General features: G+C 37.7%; 1 pseudogene; it reads right to left on the reverse strand.

Moving 5' to 3' along the window:
• The window catches only part of LOC108697228, a 91,959-nt pseudogene that overhangs the window by 3,944 nt on the left and 61,846 nt on the right, over positions 1 to 26,169 (reverse strand).

Here is a 26,169-nt window from a genome sequence, read left to right on the forward strand (position 1 = left end):
TTTTTTCTTTTTTTTTTTTGTTTTTTGTTGATTTTTTTATTTTTTTTTTTTTTGTTTTTTTTTTTATTGTTTTTTTTTTTTGTTCTTTTTGTTGTTTTTTTGTTTTTTTTTTTTGTTTGTTGTTGTTTTGTTGTTTTTGTGTTTGTTTTTTTTTTTTTTTTGTTTTTTTTTTTTTTTGTTTTTTGTTTTTTTGTTTGTTTTTTAATATAAACCTGTAGTATACAGACTTTACCTGCTTTTGCAAGCGGTTTTGAATTGCTGCCAACCGTGGATACACAGCAGCTTATTTATGTAAACTATCATAGTGTTTCTGAATAAAACACACTAGTTTTACCAGTGCAGGGCAACTGTACTTTGAAACACCTTCATTTTTTGGTGTTACATTCTGCACCACACTATAACAGATGCTTTGACAGGGCAGTTTGCCCTTCCCAACACTCTCTGTCCACACTCAAAAATTGTCAGTGTATAGCACTAGTTTGCACTGCCTGATCCAACTCACCTTAACTAAAAAGCAAGCTGGAGAAAAATGGTAGAAACTTTAACGGGTCAACCAATATTACTCATTTATATGTAAGAATAAATAAATAATGAATTATTTTATTTATAATTTTGGGACAGATGAATTACTTATTTGATGTTTGTTTCTTTAATCCTGCAGATTCTTACCTGTAACCATGTAACTATTTGAATAGTTTTGATTCCTTCCACTAGTGCCTCGTTTGCATCTGGCCAGTGTCCATAATCAAACCACAACGTAAGAACTCTAAAAAAAATGTTTTTCATTAATTTTACAATTAATTAATAATGCTACTGAATGTCCAAATCCATAATAAAAATTACATGTTTTTGTACAAGGCCATGACACAGAAAAGCAGCGTTTACCAATATAACATGCTAATCCCATGTTATATGTATACTGATCTTCATCGTTCACTATACTGGCTTCGAGAAAAATAGCATTTCACATAAAAAAATACCATGTTTTGCCTTTTATCTTTCAAACATGCACCATTTCCTCTGGAATTATGCTTTATGTCACCAATGTTTGCTAGGTTCTAATGCAAATATTTCTTGTATGTTTTACTGTACTAATGAAAAAGGTTAGGATAGAGCATTTATTTCAACACTGTATTTCAATGAACTTACAGGCAAAGGTATAAAATAGGTGGGTAGTTTAGTCTAGGCTGATTTTTCAAAGCAGAACAACTAACTGAACAGTATTTCCTACTCACTGTAATAGGAAATTATGATGGTAGGTTGCTGCATGTGGGCATAGGGGTGAATGTGACCTAAAAGGTAATTTGGTGGAAATTACATAGTACAGGTATGGGATCTGTTATCTGGAAACCTGTTATCTAGAAAGCACTAAATGATGCAAAGGCCATCTCCCAAAGACTCCATTTTAATCAAATCCAATTCTTTAAAATTATATCCTTTTTCTCTGTACAGCTGTAGTAATAATAAAACAATACCTTGCATCTTATCCATACTGCTGGTACACTTTGAAGGCTGTACATTATACTTGACTGAAGCACCCAGTATAAATCATAGGAGGAAGAGTGCTGGTACTTTCTATATATATATAATTTTCTGGTAGACTTGAGGTATGAGGATCCAAATCCTGAGCATTCTGAATAACAAGTTCCATTACCTATATTATTATAATTGTGTGCTATTGTTCCCTGTAGCACTTCACGGAAGCACATTTACAGTTGTACAATATTAGGAGACAATACCGGGGGAACCCTGCTCACAACAGCTGACAATTTAAGAGGCATATAAGGGACATTCTAAACAATGTTTGCATCCATATAATGAGTCACTAGTTTGTAACATAAATGAGTGTTAGAAAATTCTAATATTAACTGTTTACTAGCAAAACAAAATTAATTAGAATTTTGCAAACAAAAGGCTGTGCAGATGTCAGAATACTATTCAGGCTGCGGCTATTCAGTGCAATGCAAGCTAATTCTTTTTATTTTTAATCAGAATCAGGGTACTTAACATGTTTTTAAAAAGTGTCTTTTTGTAAGTGAAAAAACTGCTTTCATCATGTATTGACCTAATTAAAGCGGAAATTACTAAGCCAAAACTGTTTATTATGCTTATGTCAGTAAAGCATTTGGTATATTCATACACAGACTAATTCTGTCTGTATATTTGTTTCTGGCCTCCAGCATGTCTCATATCCTCTCCTTAATCCAGGAAATAGTTCTCATCTGTGATTATTCTATCCTCCAGGGTAAACAGCACCAGTCCAGGAACATATTGTCCATGGAATGGAATACCTGGCACAGAAGAATGGCAATCCCAACTCTTAGCAAAAGCAGCACATGCCACAAAAACAGAGTGTTTCTAACCTCAGTGTGTCCTGAAGGTTATTCCCTCAAGATAAAGAGATGGAATGGATATCCTGAAAAATAAGGAAACAAAAAATGAATTAGGTAGACAAAATCTCCATTAGGAAGTCATATTTTATTTCCTAGCAAGTGTAACAGCTGCTAAATCTTAATTCACATAGCAATCAAAAGTTAGTCATTAGCTCAAATTTTTCTTCATGTCAAAATGATGGTGTGAGAGGTGGTGTGTGAAAAAGACAATTTTCCTGCTTACAAAATAAGAGCAATTGAATATAGATACATAAGGCACAATTACACCTGTGTCCAAAATCAGACAGAAGGCAATGAAATAACAAGAAATATTAAAGGGGTTGTTCACCTTCAAACAACTAGTTGTTTTCAGATAGATCACCAGAAATAACGACTTTTTCCAATTACTTTCTATTTTCTATGTGTGACGGTTTTTCTAATATTGAAGTGTAAAGTGAAATTTCTCTCCTTCTGAAGCAGCTCTGGGATCGCCGATCCTGTAAACTGTTCTAAATGGATACATTTAGTTGTTACATTTCTTATCTTTGTCCCTGCTGAGCAGAATCTCTGGGTTTCATTACAGGCAGTTGTTAGAATTGATACAATTATTGCTAATACTCCAGGGAGGCTGCTGAGAAATGCATCAACTCAATGTTGCAAAATTGTAACAGTTTAGAGTCTGCACCCGAAATACTGAGCTGCCAGACTCAAACACCAGAGACAGGAACATTCAACTTTAAGCTTAGATTTTGGAAAAAACATAAAAAACTAGAGAGGTACATTTCCTGAAGAAAATGTGAGTGGTGCTTGCCGTGGCAAAACTCAGGCCCAAATCTGATTGGCTGTTGTTGCCCCGCCCCTTTTTTCCTAATTGTGAACCACAGTCACTCAGTGACTAACATACCAAAGTTTGGGAATGCTGTCATTTAATGTGTAAAAATGGCAGCATTTCTATTTTTTTCTATTGAAAATCAATGAATGAAATTTGATTGGTTGTTGGTGGCTCCGCCCACTTTTTCTAAACTTGAAGTGGAAACCCCCAGCGACCACATTTGTGATATTCAAGGTCCCTGACATCAATACTGAGAGAATGGCAGCCTTCTTAATTTTTCCCATTAAAACCAATCAAAGAAATCTGATTGGTTGGTTTTGGCTCCACCCACTTTTCTTAATTTTAATCCCAGTCCCCCAGTGACCAACTGTGCCAACTTTGAGGAGGCTGCCATTAACCGTCTAAGAGCGGCAGCAGTTTAAAATTTTCCTATTTAATTGAATGGCTGAAATTTGATTGGCTGTTATAGACTCCGCCTACTTTTTGTAAATTTTGGCTGCAGTCACCCAGTGACCCACGGTGCCAAGTTTGGGAGCTCTGGCTTTATTACTGTGAGAATTACAGCTGTTTACATTTTCTCATTGAAGTCAATAGGGAAAATCTGATTGGTTGTTTGCGGCTCCGCTCACTTTTTTGGGTCCCCAAAATAGGACAGAAAAGTCACAACACCCCATTCCCGAATAAGCTGAACGGTTTGACACCTCATTCATGGGTCTGCGACAAACTAATTATTCGATACATTCCCCATTATAAGTCAATGGGGCAAATTTGGGGACCTCTCCTGCCCCGGGGGTAAAACTTATACCCTCGTGTGGGGTATCATCTGACACAGGTCGCAAACCTCTTCAAATGTGGTAAATTTAACGTTTCTACAAGATTCCCTCTCTGCGCTAGAATCCGTCAAAAGTTGGCCTCAATGTTAATCTATGGGACTTTTCGGGGTGGTTAATTGCCCCCGCAAGGGGCAATTAACCACCCACCCCTTAGAAAAGTCATACCACCCCATTCCCGATTAAGCCACACGATTTGACACCTCATTCATGGGTCTAGGACAAACGGTGCGGGACTAGTTACGCGCCAAACTTTCATACGGAAGAAGAATAAAAATAAGTTTGCAAGATAACAGTAGTGATGCTTTGCTTCGCAAGCACCACTAAAAATAAGTTTGCAAGATAACAGTAGTGATGCTTTGCTTCGCAAGCACCACTAATAAATAATGGAAAGTAATTGAAAAAAGTCTTAATTTCTGGGGAACAATCTAAAAACAACTGAATTGAAAAAAGTGTTTGGAAGGTGAAATATCACCATATAAATGATGTTTGCAAAGCAGATAATTGAAAACAGAACATGGTACTGTAAATCTGTAGGAAATTTAGACAGTTTAGTTATCATTTTTGGTGCCCTTCATGAATATTGTAACACCCTCCTCTAGGATAAAACCAGCATCAGACAGAAATGTTTGTCTTTTATTCATTTTCAAGAGATTTACCCAAAGGTTTACAGCATTTTTTTTTTACCAAAACTATGATGTTCCAACTAATGAACACAGGGAAATTAATGTCATATAAATAGATGCAGCAGGGAAAATAAGTATTGAACACGTTAACGTTTTTCTCAATAAATATATTTCTAATGGGGCTATTGACATGAAATTTACACCAGATTTCAGTAGCAACCAAAGTAATCCACACATGCAAAGAACTTAAAACAGAAAGTCCATAAATTAAATTATGTGTAGGAAAATGGAATGACACAGGGAATAAGTATTTTTGTTGGTAATGACAGCTTCAAGACGCCTCCTGTATGGAAAAACTAGTCGCATGCATTGCTCAGGTGTGATTTTGTCACATTTTTCAACATAAAACGGTCTTCAAATTTTGAAGGTTCCAGGTTTCTCTTCTATGAATTCTGATCTTCAGTTTTTTCTATAGATTTTCAATTGAATTCAAGTCTGGTGACTGGGCCATTCTAGCAGCTTTATTTTCTTTCTCTGAAACCAATTGAGAGTTTCCTTGGCATGTTTGTTTGGAATCATTGTCTTGCTGAAAATCAACACTTGTTTCATCTTCAGCATCCTAGTAGATGGCAGCAGATTCTTATCAAGAATATCCCGGGACATTTCTCCATTCATCCTTCCTTCAATTACATGGTCTGCCAGTATCATATGCTGAAAAACAGCTCCACACCAGGGGTGCTTCGCCAATGAGGCGAGTTGAGGCCTCAGGCGGCAGCGCCCCACTAGGTACCATGGGTGGCAAAAATGCTGTTCCTGTTACTTTAAGAGCAAATTTCCAGGGGAGGGGGGGCAGCAGCAACTGCTGCTGCCTCAGGAGGCGGAGGGGCCAGGATCGCCCCTGCTCCACACCATTATGTTCCCACCTCCAAACTTCACTGTCGGTATGGTGTTTTTACAGTCATGTGCAGTGCCATTTCTCCTCTAAACACGATGTGTGCAATTACATCCAAAGAGTTAAATTTTGGTCTCATCTGACCACACTATATTCTTCCAGAATTTAATTGGCTCAAACAACTGTACCTGCTATTTCAAGGCCTTTCTGAAGTTCTCTGCAAGTGATGCTTGGCTCTTAAACATCTCTTCTGACTCCTGTGTCAGAAATCTTGAGAGGAGCACCTGGTCGTAGTTGGTTTAGGGTGAAATTATGTTCTTTCCACTTCCGCATTATGGCCCCAATGATGCTCACTTGAGCATTCAGAAGCTTAGCAATATGTCTGTAATCAATGCCATCAGCATGTTTTGCCACAATAAGGTTGCAAAGGTTTTGAGAGAGCTCTTTGCTTTTACCCATCATGGGATGCTTCTTATGGGATGCTTCTTGTGTGATACCTTGGTAATGAGAAACCTTTTTATAGGCCATTAAAGGGACATAAAAAGCTGTATAATATAAGTCATTTTCATACTAAACTCCAGCTTCCAAACCAAAATTTGATAAAGAGGCCCACATAACACTGAAACCCCTATTATAGCCATCACAGTTACCTGTTTCTTCAAAAAGTATAAATAAATGCATTTTCTATGCTGGTTAACATTTCTTCTCTTTCTGCATCATTTGAAATCCTGGCAGGGAAGGAGGGATTAAACTCTGATGTTACAAATTGTAACAACTTCTATACAGCTTACAGACAGCATGCAGAAACTACATAACCCACAATGCATTGCACTGTGATGTTCCTTTCCTTTAAAATCATGTGTGCGACTGGAGAGCAGGGGGCTAGGCTTAGGGAACTGTCAGAAACCTTTAAAAATCCTGAATAGTGTATATATATATATATATATATATATATATATATATATATATATATACACAAGTCCCAAAGGTGCACTTAGTTTCCTGTGTAAATGCCCAGGTTCCAGCAAACATGTAATGGTATATCTGCAGGAATAGCGACACTCACGGGACTCCTCTGAGACGTTGAGTCTCCAATAAGGTATCACATTTGTTAAGCTTCAGAGGAGTCCCGTGAGTGTCGCTATTCCTGCAGATATATATATATATATTTTTTTTTTAATTGATGTATATTACAAATGTGCTTGAAATTATGTTTACTTTTCAAAAAGCTTGTTATGTTTTTGTGGAGTTCCCCTTTAAACAAGTCCAAATTCTTTTTTTATTAAAGCATTCATAGTTGTTGTAAACTGATTAAAAAAAATTCATCTGTCAATCAAATAATGCCTGCCCCTCCTATATGCCTGGATGGCTGGCAATTATTTTCACTTGCTAGATGTCACTGCACTCCCCCCCATCCCTCCTTCTCTTTTCACCATTTGATTGTGTAACTTGTGCATGGGGATGGACATCAGGTCCCCCATTCTGGTGCACAAACAACATTTTGAGACTTTTAAGGCTTGCCTTGACCACAAAATGGTAATAGATAGACGGGAGCCTTACCAACCACGGGTAGTGTTTAAATAAAAAAAGTCTTTAATGCCAAACATCTTTAAAAACACAAACAGGTATCTTCCTGGAGCTCTTTAACTAAACCATGACGTGTCTAGTCACCTGATGCGTTTCGTGCCTCTCTTTGGCATTTCATCAGAGGTGAAAATGGCTCTGCCTGCTTGCTATAATTATGAATTCCCAGCCCGAAGGAAACAAGATTCAAACAATTTAAATAGCATAATTAAAGTTTATTTTGCTTGACTAACGTGATAATATAGGATTTGGAATATTTTTTTTGGGTGACAGGTCACCTTTAATTAGAACTAAACCAGCTTATAATAATTTGCAGTGATAGGGGTCAGGATTGCTTTCTAAATAAAGATTTTAGTGGGTTTCCATGCCTTTTTGCACCTGCTTTTCTTTATATGTTCAATTCCCTGTTTCATTCCACTTTATTACACGTAAGTTAAGTTCTTTGTTCTTTTATTAGATATATATTAGCTGAGAAAAACATGGACGTGTTCAATTTTTATTTTCACTGCTGTACACAAAAAGAGATAGAGTGAGTGAACATTAGGTTGCATCTTTCCAAGGTCTGCCATGGCAATTACATTTGTAGCCAAACAAGCTAGAGAGCTAATTGCAAGAGCAGCTCTTGAATTTCTCCTACCAGAAATGACTGACAAGATGAGACAACCTTGATCAGGGCCGGAACTAGGGGTAGGCAGAAGAGGCACCTGCCTAGGGCGCAACGAAAGGGGGGCGCTGGGCAGGTTCCTGACTTTTGCCTACCCCTAGTCCATGTTCGCTGCTCCTCCCACTCCTCCAGCGCTCCTCCCCGCCTCCCTCCCCTCAAGCGCTTTACCCCAATTCCCCAGTCACTTTCCCCGCCTCCCTCCCCTCAGTCACTTTCCCCGCCTCTCACCACGCTTTGCTCTGCCTCCAGCGCTGTGACACTCTCCCCTCCGGCGTTGTGCTCATGTGTCCGCACAATGGTTTCAGGAGCGCGCACGTCCATGCGATCGATCGCCGAGGGGGAGCACGGAGGAGATCGTGGAGGGGAGCATGTTGGGGAGCGCGGTGGCCATCCGGGTCGCCTAGGGCGCCCGGTTGGCTTGGTCAAGCCACAACCCCGGCTACAACAGGCTATTTAAAAAAATGAAAATACACAGCTTTATTCTACATATCCAAATTAAAAAAAAAAAAAAAAAGCAACAAAAGTTGATCCTCTGTTATATTTAGTGCTTCTTTGTTATATAATATACCACTAAAATACAGAATTAGCTACCCATGTTTCCATTAAGTGAAATGCTTCATTACTGTAATGAAATTCATAAAGATATTAGTCTGTGTTATAGTTCCTAAATGTCCATTTTACATTGAATAAATATCATCTAATGAGATTCCACAATTGAGCAACTTTGTTTAGCAAAAAAAAAAATGAAAAGCCAATACCTTGATCAAATGTGGGGTGTTCCCAAATTTATTGTAGTGCTCCAGACACGCGAGTCATATACGTATAACTGGCGGTGGAGGAGGCCAGTACCAATACCTTTCCCCATTACTTTGTATTTTTAAACTTTGTTGTCATACATAAAATAAATTTGGGTTTTCAGATTAACAACTTACTGTAAATAGTTGAGACTCCCCTTTCAATGTTTTATTTTTTCTCTTTGTTAAAGTAATTAATAAATATTGTTGTTTCTGTATCATATTATATTTCAACAGACATTTCCTATAGGCACTGCTGTATAATTCTTCCCTTTTGGGTTTTTGTTATTTCTTCTAACTGGTAATATTGTGGTTTATAAAATTTGGTATCCAGCAACTCATAGGTATAATGACATTTATAATTGCCATTATATAAAATGAGGGTGAGTTTATAGGACACATATGTCCCTTATTTGATTATGTCTCTGTATTGGCATTAACACTGCTTTTGCCCTTAAAGGAGAAGGAAAGGTTAAAACTAAGTAAGCCTTATCAGAAAGGTCCACTTAAATATACAAATAAACCCTCAAAGTAATGCTGTCAAAAATAAACACTGCCACTGTCAAAAGAAACACTGCATTTCTTTCCTTCTATTGTGTACACATGGGCTTCTGTATCAGACTTCCTGCCTTCAGCTTAAACCTCCTTGCCCCGGGCAACAGCATGCTCAATTTGTTCCTCTCCCCCCCCTTCTCTGCTGTAATCTGAGCCCAGAGCTATAAGTGAGCAGGGAGAGAATCAGGCAGGAAGTGACGTCACACCAAGCTAATACTGTAGCTGCTATCCTAAACAAAACAAATATAGCATTTTAGCAATTACCATTGCAGCTAATCTATTGGCAATAAAAGGCCTCTGTAGCTTCCCTTCTCATTTAAAGTAATTTGAAGCATTTACTGAACAGCAATTTCTTGTCTGACTTATAAGTGTTATACCCCTGAAGGTTTTTTCTACACAGGAGAAGACACAGGGCTGTTGTCATTGCTCTCAGCTTCACTCTCACTTTCACTACCATCAGGGGGCCCACTGGCAGTGCTGTGATGACAAACCTTTTTCTCATCACGCGGATGATTCTGGTGTTTGAAATGCAGAACTGCCTCAAAGTTCATCACAGCCCAGGCATGCCAAGCCTGTAAAATCACGAGAACATGCATACATACAATAAGTCTAATATGAAATAAGCATGTAAGATCTTTTCTCAAATAAATAGTAAGAAAGTTGTTGTGTCAAAACAAGACAAATTTAATTAAATCAATCCTCGATCAAAAGTAATAGAATGTACAGAATAGGTTGCCTTCAATATGGAACGTTGTTGCTAATAAACAACATGATAACAGGTTGTATACTAATAAACTTGTTTTTTCAGATTATTTCACATTGCATCTAAATATTTTTATTGTGACTGTACTTGAAGTTTTTTTTTTATACACAGAACTTTACCATATTTACAGTTTTAACAGTAAATAATAAAAACCCTCTCAATCTGCACATGAATAAGGAGCTCCTATTGTTTGTCTCAAATAATTGAATCCTTCAAGAAGGTTTATTGATGAATAAGCTTACTCAGGGTTTATTTTATGAAACCCTTATATATTTTCAGCATTGTGATTTGATTTCTTAGCCTGTCAGCAATAATTTTTTCCTGTAGCATATGATACAATTAAGGTTTGTTGTGAAGCTGGTTACATTTGCCAAATTACCTTGTACTAGTTGTGATTATGATCAGTGGCTGCATTGTAATACTCCAGAACACATGGGATAGTACATTCATTAATGCCTTGAAGATTCAATTGCCATTCACCAAGTTTCAGAAAGCACCTAGACAATAAGAAAAACAAGTATGGCACTCCATGAAGGAAAACTAGAAACAGCTTGAGGGGAAATTGTCATCCAACTAACTCTGGGAGTAAGCAGGTGCTGCAAAATGGTCATCCTGGCTGAGGCTGACCAGGTGATGGACAGCATGTAAAATTCTAGTACCTCATTCTAATTGTTTGTTTACCAATTAACTATTGTGTCTATGTAGCTTGTGAGCTTGAACTTATTCCCACACGTGGCTGTAATTTTCGGATAAAAGAAAAAAATTCAGCCTGCAACATTTAGAAGAGATGGACTTTAAAGATCCTTTTTCCCTGTGCCTTGCTTATTATGGACACACTAAAATCTTTCATCTATATTTAAATGCCTTAGGGAAGTCTCTCATTGACATTACACTTTATATAAACACACAAACCTGCAATACAAATACAGCTTTGCTTACAATGCTATTCATTCAGTAAGATCTATTCACTACTAGAGGATAATGAAATTGCTGTTAGAGAAGGGGGAAATCCCTTTAACATCAATAGTAGTAATAACTTTATATTTGAGTAAATATAAAGACAAGTTATGTGTAGGTCTGAAAAACCTCAAACATGTACTCATATTTAAATACTTTGTATGAGAGTATAATGTCAACCAAAGTTCAGGCAATTTTTTTGAGGAAACTAAATATGTTTTTTATAATTTTGTATAATATGAATTCTGGAAGAACCTAACCTGGCCATGAGTTTCTGCAGCTCTTGTTTGTGTTGAGGGTCATCTGCCACACGCTGTGCCTGAAGTTGCATATTGTTCACAAACTTCTGCATATGCTGGAATGCCTCAATCTGCATTGTAATAGGAGCACGGTGAAGGAATCAAAAATAAGAGAGATTCAAATTAAAAATGAAGAAAATGAAGATAAAAGGGATGCGAGTGGAGATTCAGCGAAATGAGGAAAATTATACAGATAAGTACACTGTTATAGAAAATTAGATAAAGGCTTAATTTAAAAGAATACTGACATATACCCATGTCTTGCCTAGAACCTAATAAGCCAGTGATGGATTAAAAATGGCTTCAAGGCAACCTTCCATGCAAGACTCACTTAGGAAGTTCAGGATGTGTAGTTGCTGTCAGATAGTATAATAGAACTAGATCCATAACCTGAGTCTAGTAACACAGAAACTCAGGCTGTCAGATATTCACTCTTATGTAAATGGGGGGGGGGGGGTCTGTTATATTTAGGATACCGTATCCTGGGGCCTGGTAAGATTTGTGAAGTTTTGGCAGTATGCCTTTCAGAGTAATAAAAAAAAAACCAAACAAGGATAGGAAAGTTGGTTGATTATTAGGCTTTGCTTATATTCCAAAAATGTTTCCCTCATCCCTGTTCCATTTATTTATAAGTGGAGCTTCTAAGTTTCTTTCCAAAGTCTTTTTCACTTCCTCCAGATACACTTTCTTGCTGCCTTAAGTATCTGCTTTTCTCATTGCAAGCTGTGAGCTCTTAGCTGGCTACGTGGTATTGCTGATCCCAGACAGCTAAAGTAAACAGGCATTTCGGGAACTCTTGAATCTTTTGCATGCTCAGTGATTCTAGTTCACAGCTTGTGGACCTTTCTGCAAAAGCTGTGAGCTTTGCCAAACACTTAGATATATGGTAAGTACCTTTCGAGTGCTCTTCCATATGTACGTCATGTAGGCGTATGTGACCTGTGGATGTGCAGTAGGTAAGGGCTGGTCACTCTCAAGAGCTGGATCTACTCCTAATAACATCACCAGTGTCGTATGGGACAAAGCCTGCAATACAGAATCAGGAGCGTTATGGCAAATTTATTATTTTATAAACAATATTAATCTGTACACTAAAATTCAATTGTTTAAAGGTCTGTAATGATTCATTCAAAATATCTTATTAAATTATTAATTTTCCTAACCCAGAGGTTTACAGAAGAAATTGCACTTTTTCCTGTCAAAGCAGACTTCAATTTAACTGTTTAGGGCTTTTCAGATCTGTGAGCCTGACTTATACAATACTCTGTAGAATAGCATATGGATTATTGCAGTTTCTAAAGCCGTTTCTACACATATATCAGCCCTCTGCAAATTTCTTATGGAAACCAACAAAAATTGCATTAGTTTAACTAATCGAAAAAGGAGCATAATACTACTATTAATATACAACATAATCCTTATTGAAATTCAGTTTTCTACACAATTATAAATAAAGGGGTAATTAGTTAGTTCACTATATAATTAATTAAAAATTCTGTTTGGTTTAAAAAAAAAAAAAATGTACTCTTCACCATCCCCCTCTATACATGCAGGTTTTGATTCAAAGTTGTTAGTTTTAATGGACAATTAGTTATAAAAGTGCAACATTCAGCCATATCAAGAGATTTGATTATAACTGCCCTGTCTATGAAAGTGGAAAAGGATACCATTACTTAAAAAGCGCCACAGTGACCCAGCTGTGAGAGATTTTAATTGACAATGTATGTGTACAGTCCAGACCTCAAATAATACCACGGTAACAACATGCTATAGGGCAGGACTGTCCATCTTGTTAAAACTGAATGGATGGTGCAAATTACAGGAGTTACTTCAATTAACTTGTTTCAGTCATTTAAACAAATGCCTGGATGAAAGTTGATCTTTCAGCAGGACTTTGATCTATGATCCCAAACACAAGCTTAAAATGACTTTGCTTCAAGCTGTCATTCAGCCTATAGAAAAGGGAACCGAAAAAGCCCCCTTACTTTCTGAATGAAGAGTAAGTGAATATGGCACCACCACACAGTTAAACATTATGAACATTGTTGCTTGGAGTAAATGATACTAATGCTCCTGCGTAAAAAGGTTAAGTGAACACGTTCCCTGGGCACCCCAGCCACAAAATCCTGTCTATGGAGCGAGTCTGTGCAGGCAGGGCCCCAAAGAGCCAAGGCCCACCCGATTTTTTCCCAGTGTCCCGCCGACCCAGTTAGACCCTGAACAAAGTTTTACCTCCCAGTCACACACATTGCATGTTGTTTTTAGGGGGTCTGAGGTTTTTAAATGCACCTTAATATTTAGTACACAGCATGCAGTGTAAGGCTCTTGTACAATGAGGGGACATTGACATGACACATGAGCTTGCATATTTGGTCTGAAGTGTGGTTCTGTTTTTTCTTTGTAAAATATATTTAAAGGGATTCACATACATAATTTTGGACGCAGTGTGTGTGTGTGTGTGTGTGTATTGTTTCTGTTTATGCAGAGTCTGCCTATCGCAATGAATTGAAATTATATAAGACTAATAAACATTGGGAATACATGCTTAAACAAGCATAAAGAGTTTCACTCACCAAACGTCCACTCTTGCTACACAAGCTTGCATACTTCAGGCAAGTTCTCATATCCTCATGTGGGCTCGCCACAAGAGACTGAACCATCAGAATATTCTGCCAGTCTTCAACGATATGCTGACATCCCTTCAGATGTAAAGATACATTTATTATTTGGCTACAAAAAATCTGAAAGCAAACGTGACATGGGAAAGTAATGTTTTACCTCCCAACTCTTTATGAGAATGACCCTTCAAGCACAAAAAATACAGTTGCCAAAAACCATAGGAAGGAATTCACAAAATTGTGTCACATTTTAATCCACTTTGATAGTAGCATGAAATTAAAATTTTACTTGTATTAGTCATACTGAATTTGCTAAATGCTGACTGGGTTCAAAATGTAAAAACTACAAAGCCAAACTGATTTAAAATAGAATCTATAAAGTTCAATAGTTCAGTAGTCAGATCCCATATGGACGGTACACAAATCAAATATTAGGTAGTTTTCAGAGTTCTTATGCTGATGTGGATTGGACGTTGATGTTTGAATTTTTAAATATATTTTCAGCTAACTTAAAATCACTACTGCATAAAACTATAGAGATACAGTTTACCTAAGTATGCAGTTATATTTTTATATACATCACTGTATTCTTGAAGTCTGTCATAATAACAGGAACTATGAAATGAATGCTGCAATGGGGTGGTGCTTTATTTGGCATTTTGCTGTTCTAAAGCAAACATGTTGGCATTTTGTTAGGAAATATAATGGCAACAATTTGCTTTCCAGGCACACACAGTCCTGGATATATCATGAATTGCAGACACACATCAGTAAATGATTTTCCTTTGGCTCTATGGGTTTTGCATTCCTCAGATGTGAATATCTTGGGAAGTTTGGCCAGGATCTGAGCTTCTGGCCAACAAGAAACCAAGCCCAAACTGTCTGCACAGAGAATGTGTCATCCTGTACCCAAGTCTGCCAATGTGTCAATGGGTATAATTGTGTGCCAGGGTCTACTGTGTTCTAAGCCAGAAAAACAAACTTAGAATAGAGAATCTGTCTGCTAAAGGTGAGAAATACCTATTCTCCTTCCGAACCAACACCTAATAACTTTCTGTCCAGACACTATACTGTATACAAAAATGTGTTTGAATACAATTTGCTGAGAATGTTTTTCTTAGGAAAAAAACACAACAAAGGAGAAGATCATGATTAGATCTCCTAATCATTACCTGCAGCCTATCCCACCAGGTCTGGTGTAAAATTTCACAGCGCTCAGGTACCAATTTATATTGGATAACCTCCTCCAACTCAGATAGCATCTGGCAGGAGACCATAGCCTGGAAATTGAAAGTATACATTTCTCAATTTAAGGTGGCCATACACGGGCCGATAAAAGCTGCCGACAGACCGTGTCGGCAGCTTATTGGCCCGTGTATGGGGGCCCCCGACGGGCTTCCCCGATCGAGATCTGGCCGAAAGTCGGCCAGATCTCGATCGGATGGGATTAAAAATCCCGTCGGATCGCGGCCGCATCTGTTCGTTGATGCGGTCCCGCGATCCGACCGCCCGTTTGGTGAACGCTAGGATCCGATCGTTGGGCCCTAGGGCCCACGATCGGATCAGCCCGATATTGCCCACCTCAAGGTGGGCATATCGGAGGGAGATCCGCTCGTTTGGCGACATCGCCAAACGAGCGGATCTATCCGTGTATGGCCACCTTTAGTTTCTTAAAGTGGATCTGTCACCCAGACACAAAAATCTGTATAATAAAAGTCCTTTTCAAATTAAACATGAAATCCAATTTCTATTTTTTATTTAAGCATTCATAGCTGTTGTAAGCTCATTTAAAAATCATAGCTGTCAATCAAATATTGTCTGCCCCTCCTCTATGCCGTGGCATAGAGGAGGGGCAGACAATTACTTTCACTTTCAATTCAGCACTTCTTAGATGTCACTGCTCCCCAAACATTCCCCCAGTTCTCTTTACCATATAATTGTGTAGCCAGGACATGGGGATGGACACCGTGTCCCCATTCTGGTGCACAAACAAGATTCTGAGATGATACAAGACTTGTCTTAATAACAGTGTCCACAAAATGGCTGCTGCCTGCTTGTTATAATTATGAATTCCCAGACTGATGGAAACAAGATTCAAATAATTTATATAGTGTAATTAAAGTTCGTTTTCCTTGACTAATCTGATAAAATAGGATTTTTAATAATTTTTTAAAGAAAGTGAAATACATGAATGGTAGACTGGCAAAAGGCACTTTTATATGACTGAATAATTAATAAACATTTGTTACATTTTTAAAAATACCAAAGAAGTAAAGCTAAATAAAAGCACTTACTCCATAGGCCTAGCTATAGCTTTCTCCGGCCATTGTGGTCAGCTCTGCATCCAACATGTCTCTGGCTTTATCAATACACTAAAAACGAAAAAGGTATTTACAGTACATTTTCCAAGTCTAAATGGAAGCTGATTTGTAAACATGCAGAGATTATAAATAAAATCAATCCATTTACTTGTTGGGCCAGCGAGAAGAGATCCTGATGGAGAGCTAGCACTGCTCTGTAAAATGCTCCATCATGAGTATCCCTTGGGATTAAGCAGGTGTATTCCTCCATGCTGTCCCACTGCTCTGAAAGAGAACACAACCAAGAAAATCCCATTTGAATAATTAGTAATTAAACATAAACGATGAATTATGGTTAAGAAGTAAACAAATTCAGAAATGAGTTGTCTGGCTTTCCTTTTGTTCCTTATGACAAACACATTGATTTATACAACTAAAAACATTACTTTAAACCTGTGTATGCAGGGGCGCGCCGCCAATGAGGCGAGCTGAGACGCTCGCCTCAGGCGGCAACGCCGAATCGGTTTCCAGGGGCGGCAAAAAGCCGCTCCTGCACCTTTAAGAGGTTTTTAAACCGGAAATTCGGCTTTACTAATGCGAGAGAGCGCAATTGCGCTCTCCGCATTAGTGTTCCTGCCTCCCCTCCCGACAAGTAAGTCGGCGAGGGGTGGCGGCATTGCAGGAGCCGCCTCAGGCGGCGCTTAGGTCCGAATCGGCGCTGTGTGTATGAGTACTCAACCACTTCTTCTACATCTTCTGCTAAAGGACAAGGAAAGTCTAAAATAGAATAAGGCTAGAAATGCTGTATTTTGTATACTAAACATAAACATGAACTTACTGCACCACAAAGCCTAATCAAACAAATGATTTATGCTTTCAAAGTTGGCCACAGTGGGCTGTCATCTTGTAACTTTGTTAAACATCTTTGCCTGACCCTGACCCTGCTCATGCTCAGTGTGGTCTTGTTTTGCTTGTTTTGGCTGTGATGGTTCCTATAACAAAATATACAAACATGTAAAATGCACCTCAATAGAAAACTAGAAACCTAAAGTGACCACACAGCAAGATGCAAAGTAATTATGTATAGTTGCTTATAGCTACTGAAAACATACAAAATAAAAAAAATGCTGGTAAATGAACCAATCCCTAGATTGGAATATTCCCAAAGTTTGTTTGTCATGTTACACACAAAAGGTCTCTTAAAGCAACTATAGGAAAGCCTTTTGAAAAATGCATTTGATGTAAAGTTTCTGATGACTGCATGCCTTGAAAGGATTTGACAGGTTAGATGAAATTCTTCGGAAGTGGTGTTCAAATAAAGAAAAAAAGTCAGATTATAACGGATCGGTTAAATAAAAACAAATTGACAAGCATTTTGAGGACAGCTGTAATCTCACATTGATTTTATGTTTTCTGGGGTTTTTACTACTGGCTAAAAATAAAATGGTACAGGTGAAAAATCTCATTGTATAATATACTAGAACTATTTAAGCTCTTTAATCAGAAGGGTGGAATTTTGTTATTACAAAATGTTGATACCAGCAAAGGAAATTGTTTTGGTATAATAATGAAGAATGTAAATTACTGAGGCAGATTTATGAAAGTAATTTGCTTTTCCCATCACCCAGAAAATATCCATGGGCATCTAAAAGCTGTCTATCAGGTTAAAACATGACAGGTGGCAAACATATGGGGACCTGCATCAACATGGAAGAGAAACGAGAATGTTAGAAATGTCCAATATAACTGCAAGAATGTCAGAATGCTGAAGACCTTAGAATGGCTTAGCTTTTGTGGGGTAACAGCAGAGATTTTGCATCAGGTTATAAAGAGAAAAAGCTGTACATTAAAATACTTCCCCGCACTTCAGTAGATTTTAAACTAAATTAAAATCAGTTAAAGGCATCATTGTTTCTAAATATTTTCCATGGAGATTGTAAATAAAATAAAATAACAAAACCAGCACTCTCACTTAACTAACAGCTTTAAGATGTCTGTATTGCAGGTTGCCATAGAGATAGAATTAACTTTACATTTGCTTTATATGACCTAAAGTCCAAATTTCATCTTAGGTTGCCTAAGCATTCTGTATAAATCATCACATTTTTCTCCACTGTAATCATCAATGCTGTTTTGGTACAGTACTCTATAGCTTGTTTATGCTGGAGGGAAACTGGTGGCAACTGCAACCAATAGTTGCCAACAGGCTATGTCTGTTTTCAGTTTATACATGTATAAGAATAGAAATGACCATGCTTAAAAGAACAGCCATTTTAAATGCTGAAACTTCTCCTGAGGGTTTACAGAGTTTAGGACGTCATTTTTATTGCTCTACAGAATTCTAGTAGTTCATACTGGGGCACTTTTGTCTAACACAGTTCTCAATTATTTTCATTCAAATTCATATAAAGGACCACTGTATACAATACATTAATAACCTCTATTTGTTATTGTTAATATCTCCTTTAGGCTAACCTTATAAGATTTGCACATGCATATGCAAATTAGGGGTGGGAAGGGAAAAACATTTTTTACGTCCTCATTTTGTGACAAAAAGTCACGCACGTTCCCTCCCTCCCCTAATTTGCATATGCAAATTAGGATTAGGTTTGGCCGGACAGAAGGAACAAAATCCTACTGGAAAAGGCAGAATCCTGGATTTGGTGCATAACTTGCACTAATTTGATTGGTAATGATGTCATGTACACGCCCACATTTTAAGTATTTAAATGTTTTCACTATCACTCTCACACATCCTTGATAAAGGCCCAGATGTGGGCCGAAACGTTGGACACGAGAGTGACTATTCAAATAAATATTCACGTTTGATTGAACAAACTGGAGTGCTGGTCCATCTTGACAAGTTGCATAATACCATTTGACCGGGCACCCACCACGAACTGAGAGGGTTAAAGTGCAGGTACTTTCTGAAGCATATATATATATATATATATATATATATATATATATATATATATATATATATATATATATATATATATATATATCCTTGATAAAGGCCCAGGCATGGGCCGAAACGTTGGATGCACAAGTTGAATAAAAACTAATTTTCTTCACGTAACATTGGAGTGCGGGTCCCTGTTTAATTCTTATATGCTAAAGCCTTGACCCAGCACCCACAGTGAATTCAAGACTGGATTAGAGTGCGAGCGTTTGCCAATATATATAAATATATATATATATATATATATATATATATATATATATATATATATATATATATATATATATATATATATATATGTATAATAATCCAAGAAAATATAAAACCGCACTCCAAGGTCTTGAAATAGTGAAAACAGTGGAAAGTTTATTTCAACGTTTCGGCACACTGACTCGGGCTGTCTTCAGGAAGTGCTATAACCAGCACCCAGGCAGTTGCTTGTATTGCGAGTGCACCACTATAAACTCCTTTTTATGACTCATCTTTCTATTGAGGTTGCAGGGTCTAGCAACCAGATGGCTGAAATTGCAAACTGTAGATGTGCTGAATAAAAAGCTAAAAACTCAAAACCAACAAAAAATTAAAAATTAAAATAAAGTACAAATTGTATCAGAATATCGTTCTCTACATCATACAAAAAGTTAATTTAAAGATGAACATCCCCTTTAAGACAATGTATTTTGCAATTTAAGCCTACTCAAAGGGGGTTGTGGGAGCACTCTAAAATTAACAAATATGAGGCTGCCTTTATGTGAGTGACACTCCTAAATGTTTTTTTTTAGACCTATGTGATCCATAATACAAGTAACACATTCAACACATACTAGCTCGTTATGCAAAGGCCAATGCTGTGCCTGTCAGCGCACGGTAATATTTCTGTATCAGCAAAAGGCAACCACAGCCCCTTAGCTGGAAAGATCTGTGCCTCTGAAGATGCCCCAATAACTCTCCATATTCTTTTCTGACGATTCCCTGCACATGCTCTGTGCTGCTGTCACTTAATAAGCTTAGGATTCGACTCAACAATATACAGTACACATAGTATATAAATATCACAATATAAGGCTGATTAGTAATTAATATAAGATATAATTACTACGTCAGTTCAGAAACAAGTGCATTTAGCATCAGCCTTGTAGCATCAGCTTATATTACAGACCAACCTCATTTTCTGCTTGATTATTTGAGACTACCCCTAAGCTTAGCTTCTCAACAGCTGTTCAAAGCCAGCTGAGCATTTGAGGGTCGCAGACACTTTTCAAGATGGTGCCTTTGACAAGTTTGAAGTCCTGGATCATTGCTGCTATTGAGAAGCTGAAACTTTAGACTGGTGCAATAAGTTCAGTATATAAAATATGGCGTTTATTAATTTTTATGGTTAAGTTCTCCTTTAATGGGGAACAAATGCTCAATGATGGAGACTGTAAAATAACTGAAAATAATCGTAAGTAGCGCTGGTAGTAAAAGAACTATTGCCTTAAAAAATGTGTTGAGGTTAACTTTTGATTTGAAACCTTTAGATTTATTTCTCCCTCTGCCAGAACACACACTTCCTTCTGCAGCTGTCTTACTATTTTTAGCTTTGAAAAAGTGACATGTTTTGCAGTGAAAATCATATTTGCATATGGAGCATTTCTTTTTTATCTTAAAACCAAATCCATGATTGCCTAATGGGAACTACTGTACTTTTGTTAGTACCATATAAAGTTATTTCATCCATTCCTTCCTCTACATTGTCATTCTCTCTTTGTTCCTTCCACTCTCCTATACCATTCCCATCTCCACGCTACATGCCATTGTACATTATCTCTTCATGTGACTTTTTTTTTTAAAAAAAAAAATTCTATTTCAATATGTACAATTCTGTTCCTCTTTCTTTTTCCATCTTATCTTCCAGAAATTTCATGTCCTCTATATATGCCATGCTCTTCCTTTTTTCCATTCTGTCCAGTTTCACCTCCTTGCCTATACGTCCTTCTTTCCACCCAGTGTACCATACCTTTTATTCCTCTCCTGATGTGTCATTCATCTTTTACCAAGTACTATTTATTCCCCTTCTCCTATGTGTCCCATTCTCTCCTCATTTTTGGGAGAATGCCTGCCTGGGAAAAACCACTACATCAAGGGATTGGAAGAGGCACTATAAAAATTAAAGGTTGGTATTGTTGGTGTTGCAGCGCAGGCATGGGTACCAAACAATTTACACCAGTTCAGTACCCTGTACAAAGAGTTACTTTGTATGCAGAATCTTTTTAAAAGCTATGGTTGACTGTATAATTGTTCTAAAAGGGGTATTCTAGCAAAAATGATAATTCAATATAAGCTTCATCATACTGAGAAAAAATTCTAAATATAATTGATTAAAAATTCTGCATCCTGAAAATAATCTGAAATAATCAAGTTTATTTTCACTATCCCTCTCTCAGCATCTGTTTCTCTTCATTCTCTCTTCATGCATCAGTTGGGTTTCAGATATTCATTGACAATTCGATCCAATATATCTTATGGGGTCTTCCTTTTCTAGCAGAGGCATTAGAGCTCATTCAAATTTGAGTATGCTGAAGCTTATATTAAATTTTAATTTTCGCAATAGTTCCCCTTTAAATGGTCAGTTTAGTTAAGTTTGGAATTTATACTAAATGTTTACCCTAAGAATTAAGTATTTTTATGTTTTTAATCATATTTCTCTTCTTTTTGTAATAAAAAGACTAAATAAAATAAGGACTACATTTGCCCAGGTGCAATAACAGCCAATAAAATATTTGATTTTCAAGTGGTGACCAGTAATTGCTTTCTGCTGATTGGTTGCTATGGTTTACTGCACCTGGGCAAACGCGGTGTCTTTTATTACTTAACACAGCATTTATGCTTTCATTAAAGCACACAGAGGACAGACAGGACAGGGGCATTTAAAATATGTTAAGAGCCCTGTAAGTGACCTTTGGTGAGACCACACACAAGCACGAAGCTCTGCTTTGAATATGGCGTATCCATGCTATTGTCTAAAAAAGAAAGGAGAGTTAAGAAGAAAATCAGATGGAAAAAAGGTCAGGCTCAATCAGTTTATTAGCATACTGACTGAGCATGACTCCAGCAGCCTATTAGCAGGCTGTACAGTGAGAATAAAATTTATAATGTCCTGAATACTCATCCCTACATTTTAGAGGGAACTGCTAAGATTTCCTTCATCTTCTGACAATGACTTTTTGGTAGTCTCTATCTATAGCATTGACAATCACGACAACCAAGAAAAACACTAAAATAGCCAGTCACATTTCACACATATCTCTCTCACCTTTCTCAAATAGCAGTGTAGCAGATGAGATTCTGTAAAGTACACGTTTTCAGACAATTCATAAAAATGAATACATTTAGTAATGATTCATAATTTGAGCAGAAAACTGTTTGATCTCTTAAGGACAATGGACCTGAACGTGTACAGATGAAAGGCCTATTATTATTAACATGTATTTGAGTGCCAACATATTGTGCATCGCTGTTTTCAGAATGCTTGGGACATGGGGTTTTCCGGATAAGGTATTTTTACATAATTTGGACCTCCTACTCAAAATGATTTTAAACATTAAATAAACTCAATATTATTGTTTTAACTCTAATAAGGATTAATTATATCCGAGTTGGATTCAAGTACACAATATACTGTTTTATTACTACATGAATTACTATGCTATAGTCAAGCTTCTGCTGCCATACTATCTTGTCTCTTTGAAATAACCAAACAGTTCTGCTTCTAGAGGTTATAGAGGTATGCCTCAAGCCTGTAGAAGTTCTTGAACTAATGCTTCACTCAATTTAATTCACAGCTGCTGAAATTTGCTCCCAGCCATTCCTGTGTCGCTTATATCAAAGCCTTCTTAACTGATGTAGCACTTGCCTTGGCATATCCACTCTGGTAAAACAACAATGCACTTATTAAAAACACCACAGACTTCCATCACAGCTTTCAAAAAAAGTCTTTGATACTCCAGGAAGAGCACTGTGCACTTTCTAAGTTGATTTGTCTTCAAGGTGCCATGTTAGGAGGACAATATGCAACTGACTTTTGTTACCCAGTCACTGAAGCGGGATGGAACAATAAGACCATTACTACTGCATTTGTAAAATCCTTCATCTTAATGATGGGTTTGATGGCCATAACCATGAATATTCAAATGCTCTCTACATTCAAATTAACATTAACGTTTTTAGAACTAAGCTGGATCAATGTGGTCTATGACAGGATGGCAGTCCTACTTGCTACCCTATATAATCCTCCCATGCCATCGCACATCAGTGTACCACTAATTACATTTGAAACCTTGCATTTTGAGTACAAAAAAAAAGACATGTACTTTTCACATCAACAGTAGCAACAGCCTGATGTAGGTCCTGTGATGACATTTTAAGGTTTTTGGATACTTCTTTTAGCATATTGCGTTCTGCTCTCGGGGTGAACTTGCATGGACAGCCAGACCTGGGCATGTTGGCAGTTGTTTTGAAAGTCCTCCATTTGTAGACTATTTTCCAGCCAGGGGATCTCACCATCTTACCAGACTGATAAGCTGCTACAATTGTCTTTCTGAAGGCAGCTCTGACAGCTCTTTTGATCTCACCATATGGTGTTCACTCTCACCTCAACAGTCAGAAGCAAACCAAACTAATGGAGTTATTTATTAAACTCTGAATGCCTAAAACACGAGAAATTTGTTTCTTTTACTATACAATCCAAATTTTTAGTTGAATTTCTTTTTTTATTTTACACATTTTTTTTGGCAAATTTATGCTCCTAAAACTTTCTATGCCAAATTCTACAGGAGGTGTTTTATTCACCCCCATTACACATACAAAGGAACCTGTAATTATTCCATAACTAGTTAATTTAGGTTGAAAAAAAAGACAACTACCCAATTACATTCAACTATTTCATGATTCCTCAAAAACATTTGGTGACTTGGCACCCAAACCCCTGTAATTACATGCACATAAATACAAACACTAAAGGGTTTGTCATAAAAAAAGCAAAACAGATAACATATAATTTACTTACATCCAGGATCAGTATTTCAGTCAGAGAAGATGAACATTTAACAAATAAGCCGTATGTAATTTTGGCCTCACTGATATAATAAAGTGATTAACTTTCCAGTTTTCTCCTGGCACAAACATAATTTTTTTTAATAATAAAAAACTGTCTTTCATCACAGATTCTAACATCCCTCTAGCAAGGTGTATTGGCAGGGAAAAGACCCAATAGGTCTGAGCAGATATTAAAAGGTTGCTTTCTTCAAGTCAATCTTGGCTTTACAGCTACAGAATCTGTGGTTGAAAAGATGTAGGTATCCAACACAGGCCATTTCAGATCATTCACTTCTTTAACCATTATTTGGTAGAACAACTTGTGTGTTCAGGATTATTGTTTTGCTGTAAGACCCACTTTGTCTCTTGAGATCCAGTTCACAGACAGATGTCTTTACGTTTTCCTTTGGAATTCTCTGGTATAGTTCAGAATTCATTGTTCTATTAATGATGGCAACCCATCCAGGCCACTACCACCACCAGGTTTCACATATGGGATAAGGTGTAATGGAAACTCAAGTTTCTCACCCTCGTGATGGCCATGGCGTCCAAGATGGCGACGGCGTCCAAGATGGTGACGGCGTCCAAGATGGCGACTCCTTCCTCCCCCATGTGGATCCTGCTGGTCCCTGTGTGATGACGTCGGCTGCCTCTCGCTCTCCGATTGGTCGCCGGCGACGCAACGGTCGCCGGCGCCAGAACGTGCGTCGGCGTCACGACGTTAGCATCTTGACGCCGGCGTCAGCGTCATGACGTCATCGCGTCCAAATCTTGGCGCCAAAACTTGCCTATTTAAACCCCCTGGACATTGCTAACATTGCCCAAGTATAGGTTCATCTTCGTGATTCCTGGGTGTTATATTATTGACTGATTTCTTGTGTACCAACCTTGCCTGTTATTCGGATTGACCCTTTGCTGCCTGGATTGAACCCTTTGCCTGTACCTCGACTATTCTTCTGCCTGATCCCTTTGTACCACGAACTCGCTGACTACCTGCCTCCTCCTTGGTCCGCACTCCAACTGCGCCTTCGGGCCCTTACATAAGGTTCTTATGCTGGAAAGCATTGTTTTACTTTCTCCAAATATAACGCTCCTCATTTAAGCCAAACAGTTCTATTTTGGCTTCATCTGTCCACAAAACATTCTTCCAGTATCCTTCTGGTTTGTCCACATGATCTTTAGCAAACTGTAGATGGTCAGCAATATTTTTGGGGGAGAGCAGTGGTGTTCCCATTGCTACCCTAGAGTACTGGCCCTATAAGTAAAGAATTCTGAGAGATCGCCACAAAAAATGGTTAAAAGGAGTGCAAAACTCTTGTGCCTAATATGCCTAATGCCAAAACATCCATTAAGTCTATTTATGAGAATGAGATATAAGGAACAGCAAACCCAGGCATGCAACAGCCCTCTACCTTGTACCTGCCACTGATCAGGCATAACTTGCAGGGCGCTCTTTGTGCATTACATCTCCACTAAATCATGTGCAATTGAGGGGTATGTAAATCGGCCTGTATAGTCCCAAGAATATTGCATGTACAAATAGGGTAAGATACTAATTAGCACACTTTTTGTACCAGCATTCTACGTACTGTAGTTCACCTTTCAAAGATACAACTGACTGTGATTAAAAATAGTTTACCATTCTCCTAGTGCTTCCAGGCAACACATGCGTCCAAGTATCAGCTCGGAATCATCCTTGTTGACGTCAATCTTTTTGTCATAAGCGACAAGGGCATCCTCCCACTTATGCAGTTTCTCATACCATGTAGCCTGAATCTCCTGCAACAAGTTGATTAATTGAAACCGTTTAACACACACAAAAAAAAACATAATGGTAGTACAGCGTATGACATTTATGGTAAAATTTGTCTCTATCCTATAAAACACTAAGGGGCAGATGCATCAAGGGTCGAATATCGAGGGTTAATTAACCCTCGATATTCGACTGGGAATGAAAATCCTTCGACTTCGAATATCGAAGTCGAAGGATTTTGCGCAAAAACTGCGATCGAAGGAATAATCCTTTGATCGAACGATTAAAT

The sequence above is a fragment of the Xenopus laevis genome, chromosome 7S (assembly GCF_017654675.1).
Source record: "Xenopus laevis strain J_2021 chromosome 7S, Xenopus_laevis_v10.1, whole genome shotgun sequence".
In the NCBI taxonomy this organism is placed as follows: domain Eukaryota; kingdom Metazoa; phylum Chordata; class Amphibia; order Anura; family Pipidae; genus Xenopus; species Xenopus laevis.